This window comes from Marmota monax, unplaced genomic scaffold (assembly GCF_021218885.2).
Source record: "Marmota monax isolate L192 unplaced genomic scaffold, Marmota_monax_Labrador192_F-V1.1 WCK01_AAM20220418_F8-fsc00014, whole genome shotgun sequence".
NCBI classification, from domain to species: Eukaryota; Metazoa; Chordata; class Mammalia; order Rodentia; family Sciuridae; genus Marmota; species Marmota monax.
Window position 1 is genome coordinate 32,317,075 of NW_026695222.1, and position 9,723 is coordinate 32,326,797.

The window sequence follows — 9,723 nt, forward strand, 5'->3', positions numbered from 1 at the left end:
CACATTAACCTCACTCCCCCACTGGCACCAAGGCCAAATTTGGGGGCCAACAGAGGTGAGGCAAAGAACCTCACCCCCCCACTGGTGCATAGACCTATCCACAAGTATGGCTGTATGCTGGACCGGTAGTCAGTGACGGGTATGATTCAATTGCAGTGGTATCAACCTAAGACAGGAGGCTGACGCCTAAAGGTCAGTTTTCCGATGACGGGTAAGAACCATATGTTGAATTGGACAACCTACCAGGCACGGTCCTTAAGCCACATTGCTTGTTGTTTAATTAATCAGAAGGGGGGAGATGCTGGGAGCCATTAGCCAAGTAGGTATGACAATTTCCTTGCCAGCGTACCCCATGTTGCTGACATGTTGCAGTGACATTGAATGTAAGTGACCTTGCTCAAGGACCAAGGCAGATTAGGGTGTTCCCGGTTTTAAGATAATCTTGTTTAGGGCGTTCCCAGTTTAGGTTCCAGGTTTAAGGTTTAAGATTATTCCTGCTGGGAATAGGGCGTATCCTGCTGCCTGAGTTCCCCTTGAGTTCTCACGAGATTCAGACAGTATATTTTGGAGATAGAAGCCCAGTGGAGGTGAATTTGGGAGAGAAGGTGGATTTGGGAAGAGAACGTGGATTTCCCCAGAACGTGATTGTAGACGGCTGGTGTGAGTTCGGGAATAAAGAGTTGCTGTTTGAATCTACAAGCTGTGTGGTGGCTCGTGATTGTGTGCCCAGCCAGACTGCGGCAGCCCCTCATGTTCCGCCTCCTGTACACAGGTCCACTTACTTTTCTGTTTTCTGCCTTTAGTTGAAATAGCGTAAGGCCCTCTCCAGCTCTACACGCTTAGGCTTTCCAGCCTCCAGAAAAGAGAGTCAAAATAAACTCTTTCCCTTTAAATTATCCAGTCTAAGGGATTTTGTGATTGCAACATAAACTGGACTAAGACATCTTCTAAACAGACTTGTCGTTAACTAACATCAGGACCATGGGAGGAGGGAGGAGAGGACCTGTCAGACTGGCCACTCAGCCTGCCAATTCCACCAGCCCAGGCTTTGAAGCCAGTTTAGAGACTAGCTATTGGGAGACTCCACAGCCCAATGCCCCCCAGATAACTTTGGAGGAAAAATTCAAGTTGACAAATTATATGAAATTTACTCAGAAGATACCAGGTCCATGGAGCTGCATCTTAAAGAACAGATGCCACTCTCCCAAGCCAGGTGCCCCAAGACAGGGGTTGGCAGATTTTGCAAATAAAAGTACATAATGGCTCATTACATTAGAATATCATACACACAACAAATATTTTTTTACTATGTCCCAAATATTGCATGGGACATACTTAAACACTAAAAAATTATTAGTTGTTTATCTGACATTCACATCTAACTGGGCATCCCATTCAGGAATGACAAGGGCAGTGCTGAAAAGGACACATTTACAGAGGTCTCAAACTGGTGGCCTCAGGGCCATGAGGCCGAATCATGTGTGTTGCCCAGTTGTTAGTTTATAAAATTGAATTCAGCTGCCAACATTTTAGAGAGTAGTAGCTGGTAGTAGCCGCCCTGCTATGAAAACATAATGGAACAGAAGGAAACCCGGAACCGTGGAAATTGATTACTGATTTGTTCGTCGGTTGCAAGATGAGCCTGGAAGTTGTGCGGTCTCAGGCCTGGGGAACCGGCTCCAACACTGCAGTCCACCCTTCAAGTGCTGGCTGCAGGTTCTGACAAGCTTTCCCATCAGCAAGGCCCTGGCCAGGGCTACTTTCCCCTTTCCTGGCTGGGGATGGAAGCTTCTGGTCACATGTTGGAGAAATGTGTGCCCACAGTGCCCCCTGCAGACCGAGGCTGCAGTTGCAGGTTCTGGAGAAGATCTGGCTCCATCCCAAGATCTGGCTTGGGACAGTGGCATCTGTTCCCTGGTAATTGTATAGCCACAATTAGGAGTGAAGCAAGCAAAATCCAGGAGAAATTAAAAGTAGAAATAAACTGGAAATAGCAAGCACTTGAGAAGTCCCTTTCCAGGCAGAGCTATGAGAGCTCTGTTCCCCAGAGGTGGTATCCTTGTCCTACCCTCAAAGAATTGAAAACAAGGACTGAAATAGATACTTGTATGACAATGATCACTTTAATAGCCCAAAGGTGGACACAACTGCCCAGTCATCCATAGATGAATAGGTAACTAACTCTGGCACAGACATGGGCACGGCGCTATTCAGCCACTCAAAACTCTGATATGTGCTACCCCGAGAGGAACCCTGAAAACAGAATTCAATGAATAAGCCAGTGAGCCAATCTCCAGATGAAGAAATGAGGCCCAGAGAGATGTGAATGGCTTCTCAAGGTCACATGGCTACAAAGTGGTAGACTTACGACCCAAATACAACAAAGCTACTTCCAAGGTGTGACTTCAAGTCAGTCACTCGACTTCCCTTGAGCTTCAGTTTTCCAGTCTATAAAATTCAGTAATGAGCAGGGTTGGGCGGAGACTGTTTGAGATAATACATGCAGCATGGGCCCATGGCAAGCACTTACGGGACACACTTATTGTTCTTTTTCTACCTCTCCACTATCAAACACCTCCCATCTAACTTTGGCAAAAAGATGTTTATTTACAAGATATGAATTGTGTTCCTACCACAAGCCGGGCCTGAGGCTAAGCATTTTACAGACATGATTTTCTTTAATCATTTTTTAATATTTATTTTTTAGTTGTAGGTGGACACAATACCTTTATTTTTATGAGGTGCTGAGGATCGAATCCAGTGCCTCACACACGATAGTGCTCTACCTCTGAGCCACAACCCCAGTCCCTACAGATGTGATTTTTATTGCACCTGAAACCTTTCTGAAGGAGGCATTAAGAACCCCACTTCACAGATGAGGAAACTGAGGCTTATACAGGTGCAAGAATTTGCCCCAGTTACCTCGGTTTGGTCCCCAGAGGAATGCTGCCCTGTACATATCCAGAGCCAGAATCCTTGCACCTTACAGTGCATTTTTTTTTTTTTTGAGGAAGAGAGAATTTTTTAAATATTTATTTTTTAGTTTTCGGCGGGCACAACATCTTTGTTCGTATGTGGTGCTTAGGATCGAACCCGGGCCGCATGCATGCCAGGCGAGCGCACTACCGCTTGAGCCACATCCCCAGCCCCAGCGCATTATTTTCTATTCGGCTTCTCCCTCTACTGGAGAAGTCACCTCCGACACAGGCAAGCTTTTTTTCTGGTTGTTTTCCACTATTGTATCTCCAGTAACTAGAATAAACCCTGGCATGTGGTAGGTACTTGAGAAATATTAATGGACTGATTGTGGGAATGCAGTTGGACCTTTATCCAGAGTTCCACACCTGTGGACTCAACCACAGCTCAAAAATATTCTTTTCAACAATGCATTTGTAGCTGTGCCTTATGGTGCACGCCTGTAATCCCAGTGGCTCAGGAGGCTGCAACAGGAGGATTTTGAGTTCAAAGCCAGTCTCAGCACCGGTGAGGTGCTAAGCAACCCTGACTTTAAATAAAATACAAAATAGGGCTGCAGATGCGGCTCAGTGGTCAAGTGTCCCTGAGTTCAATCCCCAGTATCCAAAAAAAAAAAAAAAAAAAGCACTTGTACTAAACATGTACAGACTATTTCCCCCCTGCAGTGTAGGGTATCAAACCAAAGCTAACCCAGCACACCCACTGAGCTACAGTCCCATTCACTTTTTCTTGTCATTATGTCCCAACAATACTGTACTTCTATAGCATTGAATTTATCAGGTATTATCTAGAAATGATTTAAAAAGACTATTGGAGGACTTGCATAGATTCTAAGCAAATTCATCGTTTTATATAAGAGTATCCCCAGTTTTTTGGTATTTACAGGAATCTCTAAATTAATCCCCTAAGGACACTGTGGAACAATTATATATTCTTTAATAAAACATTCTGTGGGGCTGAGGCTGTAAGCTCAGTGGTAAAGTCTTGCCTTGCATGTGTGAGGCACTGAGTTCAATCCTCAGCACAACATAAAAATAAAGATACTGTGTGTTCATTTACAACTAAATATTCTGAGGCCAAACACAGTGGTGCAAGCCTATAATTCCAGCTAAGGCAAGATGGCAAATTCAAAGCTGGTTTCAGTAATCCCCTCTCAGAATTAAAAAGGGCTGGGATATAACTCAGTAATAAAGCATACCTGGGTTCAATGCCCAGTACAAAAAGGAAAAAACAAAATTCTGGGACTATGGATGTAGCTCAGAGGTAGAGTATTTGCCTAGCATGTGAGGCCCAGGTTCTAGGTACTAAACCTAGAATTACCAAAAACAAAACAACAAAAAAACAACCTAGCATTACAAATATATATATATAATTTCTATGTGGTACTGAGGATTGAACCCAGTGCCTCACATGTGCCAGGTAAGCTCTCTGCCACCTGGCCAGAAACCCAGCCCCGTTTTTGTTGTCTGCTTACTTAACACCCACTATTATGAAAGAGTAGCTCAAAAACCTTTGGGGGCAAATAGGAAGCAATCATTCCTTATTTCTCAGATGGAAGTGGGAACAACAGCTAACTCCTCACCTGTGCCTCTGGAACCTGCAGGTACTCTGCTTGCAGGATTGATACCATTTCATGAGCTTGGGAGCCCTGCTGTAGCCAAACTGATTCACTTTTTTTGTATTGTAGATGGACACAATACCTTTATTTATATGGTGCTGAGGATCAAACCCATCGTTTCACGTTTAGTGAAGTGCTTTACCACTGAACCACAACCCAGCCCATTCATATGTATCAATATACCAATATTTACTGAGTATCTTACCATCTGTCAGGCTCTATGGGGTATTGCCATATAACTATTCCAAGGCTTTGTAGCTTGAAATAAATGCTAGATCAGGAATCCAGGCAAGACGAGGTAGGTCTACTTCAGGGAGTGGAAGACAGGGTCTCGCTATAAAAAATCCAATCAGGGCTGGGGATGTGGCTCAAGCGGTAGCACGCTCGCTCGCCTGGCTTGCGTGTGGCCCGGGTTCGACCCTCAGCACCACATACAAAGATGTTGTGTCAGCTTAAAACTAAAAAATATTAAAATTCTTTCTTAAAAAAAAAAATCCAATCACTGTCAGTTGCCTTAGATGTACATACACATTCCTCAGAAGCTAATGAAAGCCAGGTCTCTTCTGCAGCACAGATCCCTCTGAAGTCCCACATGGCAAAGGGGAAGATGTAGGAGTGCCTGGCAGCTCAAGCAAGCTGTCTCCTCAGTTTGCAGAGGGTCTTGATTTAAATGAGCATTATCATGGCAACCTATCAGCCGACCATAGTTCCTATGCTACAGATTTAGTAACAACTAAGTTGTGATCAGCTGGTGTCTTCACTAGAGAAGCTCCTGTTGGCATGAATACCCCGTACTAATGGCTTCAAAATACCAAGTCCCCTGCCCCTTTCAACATGGCAGGCTGCAAAGTAATGAGACCTAGCAAGCAAGTCAGAGCTGCCTATTAGGTCACTGGATTCTCACATAAACCAAAGGAAATTTACAGATACCTGTTTGCTACTTGTTATCGCTACTGAATGTTTACCTCCCATGACAAAATACAAGTTTTAATTTCTTTTATTCTTTCTGCAGGTAGAAATGCTACACAGTCAGAAATTTAATTCTTGAATTTTTCAAGAAAGGGGGGAGTACAGCCTTCAACTGGGGCTAGCCCTCCAGCTAAGTACACAAACACCTTGTGGGATTGGTTCAGCTGGAAACACAGGACTCCTTTTTCTTTCAGTATTTGTACTCCAACTCCATGGCTGAGCAACTTCTAAAAGGAAAATAAAAAGTACATTATAATCTGTTCCATTTTGGTCAGAAAAGTGCTATCTGGGAATATGGAAGCATGTGGTTCTCCACACGCTGGTCCACCCTCAAAGTCAAGGAGCTGGCTAACTCCCACTAAGATAACCCGTCTCTTCTACACTGCCAATATTGTGCCCATGTATTATTCCCACACTGGTTACAATTGAAATACTTAACCTAAATCCAGAAATAAGCCCTTCTGGGTAAAGGTAACAGTCAAACTACAAACATGGGCTGGGGAGTAGCTCTGTGGTCGAGCCTAGTGTACCAAAGCCCAGGGTTCAATCCCCACTACTGTCCCCAAAACAATTTTGTTGATTCTCAAGTGACACAACCTAAACATAAATGCACTGTACAATTAGTACATATATGTGCCAATGTGTAGTGGATAAACAGACTATGTAACTGAGAATATTCTCAGTTGTTAAAGGATCATTGAGTTTTTCTGCATTGGAGATTGAACCCAAGGGTGCCTTTACCAATGGGTTACATTCACAGCCCTTTTTTTAATATTTATTTTTTAGTTTTAGGTGGAAACAATATATTTTATTTTACATGGTGCTGAGAATTGAACCCAGTGCCTCATACATGCTAGGCAAGCAGGCTACCACTTGAGCCACATACCTCCTTGAGAGGGTTTAAGTAGCTCAGACTGGCCTTGTCTCAGTCTCCCAAGTAGCTTTAATTATAGGTGATCACATACTACCATGCCTGGCAGAGGATCCTCTTTAAATGTCAAATCTTCACATGAAAGCCTGAAGCTATACCAGAACACTTTGAATCTAGGGTAATGAGTGACAACAATCTAAATTTCTACAGCTTTTCAGTCAGTGGGGGGGGGAGGCTGGGGATGTGGCTCAGTGGTAGGGCACTTGCCTTGCATGTGCGCGGCCCTGTGTTCGATCCTCAGCACCACATAAAAATAAAGGTATTGTGTCCAACTACAACTAAAAAATAAAGTTACGGAATGAATTACTAGGAGACATCTGTAATCTATAGGAGGAACACCATACTCAAGGAGGGGAGCTGTCACTGTTGTTTACTCTTTTCACTAGTTAAAGGTTCTAGGCAAGTAAAGAAATACTCATTTGGCAAAAGTGGATTTTCTGTGTTAGGCACAATTTACTAAGGGATCATTCAGGTCAGCACAAGGTATGCAACTAAGGTCTGACTCAGACCAGTCTCAACCAACCAGATAAGCAAACTGCCAGAAAAAAGGGATGGTGCTGTTGCCTTCTGTATAAAGTAGTGGTGGGAGGAACAAACACAAATAGCCACCTGTGTCTATCTGCTTTGGTTGCTCACTTTGATGAAGCAAGTCAATATGCTAAAGAGACCCACATAGCAAGAAATTGAGGACAGCCTCCATTCACCCAACACACAAATAAGGCTTACAATTGAATGCCACAAAAATAATCATGATCAAACAAATTCCAACTCATGTGAGACAAGTTCCTTGATTTTTTTTAATTTAGTAGTTGTACACAATACCTTTATTTATTTTTATGTGGTGCAGAGGATCAAACCCAGGACCTTGCACGTGCTAGGTGAGCTCTCTACCACTGAACCACAATCCCAGACAAGTTCCTTATTTTAAAAGATGCAGTATTTGCCAGGCTAAGGAAACTACAATGTCCAGCAACTTTAAGACTTTCTAGTACCAACAGCCCAACATCACCCCCCATAAGAACAACTTCAAATTCATTCCCCCCTCCCACTTTATACACAACTCAGTACTGGGTCAAAAGTGGGGTGTGACAGCTGCAAAGCAGAAACCTCACCTGTTGCAGGACGGACTGAAGCAAAGACATCAGATTAGACTAATGTCAACATAGTAGCACCCAGGACTCCTGTAGGAAGTGAACAAATACTCTGAATGCTGGAATAACACCAACCAACAGAGCAAACAACAAATAAAAACAAGTTATTTTGTGTCGATGCATCAGATAAAACTGGCTTACAGGTTTAGTTAGATCAACAGGGTCGATCTGATGGGGAAAAAAGTTGTGTCATCAGCTGCATCGGTTCAATGAGTAAAATTTGAGTCAAAAAGACAGTTCCACACTAGGAAAAAGCAGTTACTTTCCCACGTCTGTTCAGATGAGGAAGAAATGCCGGCATCACTTACCAATCCTTTCACACTCCTGGAATTCATCCTTGTTCATTCAAACCCTGGTTTCTGGTAGCAAACCTAAGATAAAACACAGAAAGATTAAATCCCATCAGTTAGATGGGCAAGGGATTAGGAGGTGGTTGGTGCTCAAGCAGGCATATCAGACAGAAACTGGCTTAGAAAAGTTAGATCAACATGGTCGATCTGTCGGGGAAAAAAGTTCAGTCATCATATATGCCAGCAAGCAGCTCTTAAGTTTTTGGTGGGGGGGAGTACCAGAGATTGGGCCCAAGGGCACTCAGTCATATCCCCAGCCCTTTTTTATTTTAAAACAGGGTCTCACTAAGTTGCTAAGGCTTGCAAACCTCCTGCCTCAGCCTCCTGAGCCACTGGGATTATAGGCCTGTGGTGTGTTTTGCAGCTGCTCTTTGAGCTCTTAACAAGAGGAATATGGAATAAGATAAGTTGCTGCCACATCTCCTCTCATTCAGTGAGCAGAAATCACACCTGAAATCCCAGCCACTTGAGAGGACAAGGCATTGATTAGAAGGACTGCTTGAGGCCATTAGTTATTAGCCTAAGCAATATATAGCCAGACCCTGTGGGCAATGTTCAGTAAGGTCTCAGTTCTATGTGCCTCATTTCTGCATTCAAGTGAAGGGGGTGGGGATAAGCTCTGCAGTTAGTATCTAGGTTAACAGAAATTCTTTTGGTTTTTCACAAATGGAAAAGCTCAAGAAAGCTCTTTGGACATCTAGAACTGTTTCTTCCTAGGAACCCATCCAATATATAAATTGTTATAAGCACCTAAGAGTTTCACTAGAACTCTGGGAAAAGTAGCTCTGTGACAGAGCACATGTTAAGCATGCTCAAGGCCCTGAGTTCCAACCAGCACCAACACAAAAAAACTAACTTCAATTAGATTTAATCATAACCTCCAAAGTTTGTCTTAGATCCTAAGACATACGTGCTTACCCCAGAGCTCCGAAGACAGAAAGTGGGGTTCCCGTGGAAGCCCAGAGGTGAGCCCGTCTTGCAACATCCATTCTGAATCCAATTGCGTTAACCTAAAATACAAAAGGGCGTCAGTCGCCATTTTCCATGGCCAGGAAAGAGCAAGGAGAGGAAGGGCCTCTTGAAGCTGGTGTGTCAGAATTAACTGGCAAGTGTTAAAAAAAAGATCAGCATTGTCGATCTGATGGGGAAAAAAGTGAAGTCATCATTTACACCAGCCAAGGGCTCCTTAGAGTCAAGCAGAAGGCGCGAGTTTTCCTAGCTAACTCATCTCCCCACGGCCCTAACGCCTCTGCGCTGGAGACGACTAGGCCAAGCAGGGGAGGCGATGGCACTAAGAAGACAAAAGAGGACCAAACTCGTGACGGGAAAACAGTGGAGTCCCCACTCACCATTAAACAAACGTGGTGGGCAGCGAAGGAAGACATGCCGAGGATCGCGAACAAAACTACCACACACCACAAGCACCTCCGAAGCAAAAGAACGAACGCGGCCGGAGCCTCCCTTATATAACCAGCCGGACTGGCGCGCGTGAGCACTGGCAGGGGGCCCGCCCCTTCCGGCCCGCCGCGACGGCCCCTGGGAAACATAGTCCCCGAGCCGCGCAGCTCCAAGCGCTCTAATGGTTGTCAAGGCCGCGCCTAGCCCCGCCCCCCGCCTCGTACACACTGGGCAGCCGGGCTCCTCGGCCTCGCCGCCATGTCGCGCTTCGCACGCACCGAGCGGCTCGCCTGGTCCCCGCTCCCTCGGGACCGGCTGAGGCCTGCGTCG

The 9,723-nt window shown here is 44.7% G+C and overlaps 1 long non-coding RNA gene and 3 other non-coding genes across 4 annotated transcripts; all 4 read right to left on the reverse strand.

The window, feature by feature from the left end:
- Positions 1-5,575: 5,575 nt before the first annotated feature.
- LOC124085914 (uncharacterized) lies at positions 5,576-9,553 on the reverse strand. Its single transcript, XR_006849630.2, has 5 exons — positions 9,345-9,553; positions 8,914-9,005; positions 7,954-8,016; positions 7,607-7,675; positions 5,576-5,790 (listed from the first exon to the last, which is right to left on the reverse strand). It is a non-coding gene; the product is annotated as an uncharacterized LOC124085914 (long non-coding RNA).
- LOC124086013 (small nucleolar SNORD12/SNORD106) lies at positions 7,759-7,851 on the reverse strand. Its single transcript, XR_006849686.1, has one exon. It is a non-coding gene; the product is annotated as a small nucleolar SNORD12/SNORD106 (small nucleolar RNA).
- LOC124086011 (small nucleolar SNORD12/SNORD106) lies at positions 8,090-8,180 on the reverse strand. Its single transcript, XR_006849684.1, has one exon. It is a non-coding gene; the product is annotated as a small nucleolar SNORD12/SNORD106 (small nucleolar RNA).
- Positions 9,079-9,171, reverse strand: LOC124086012 (small nucleolar SNORD12/SNORD106). The gene has a single exon (XR_006849685.1). It is a non-coding gene; the product is annotated as a small nucleolar SNORD12/SNORD106 (small nucleolar RNA).
- Positions 9,554-9,723: the final 170 nt, after the last annotated feature.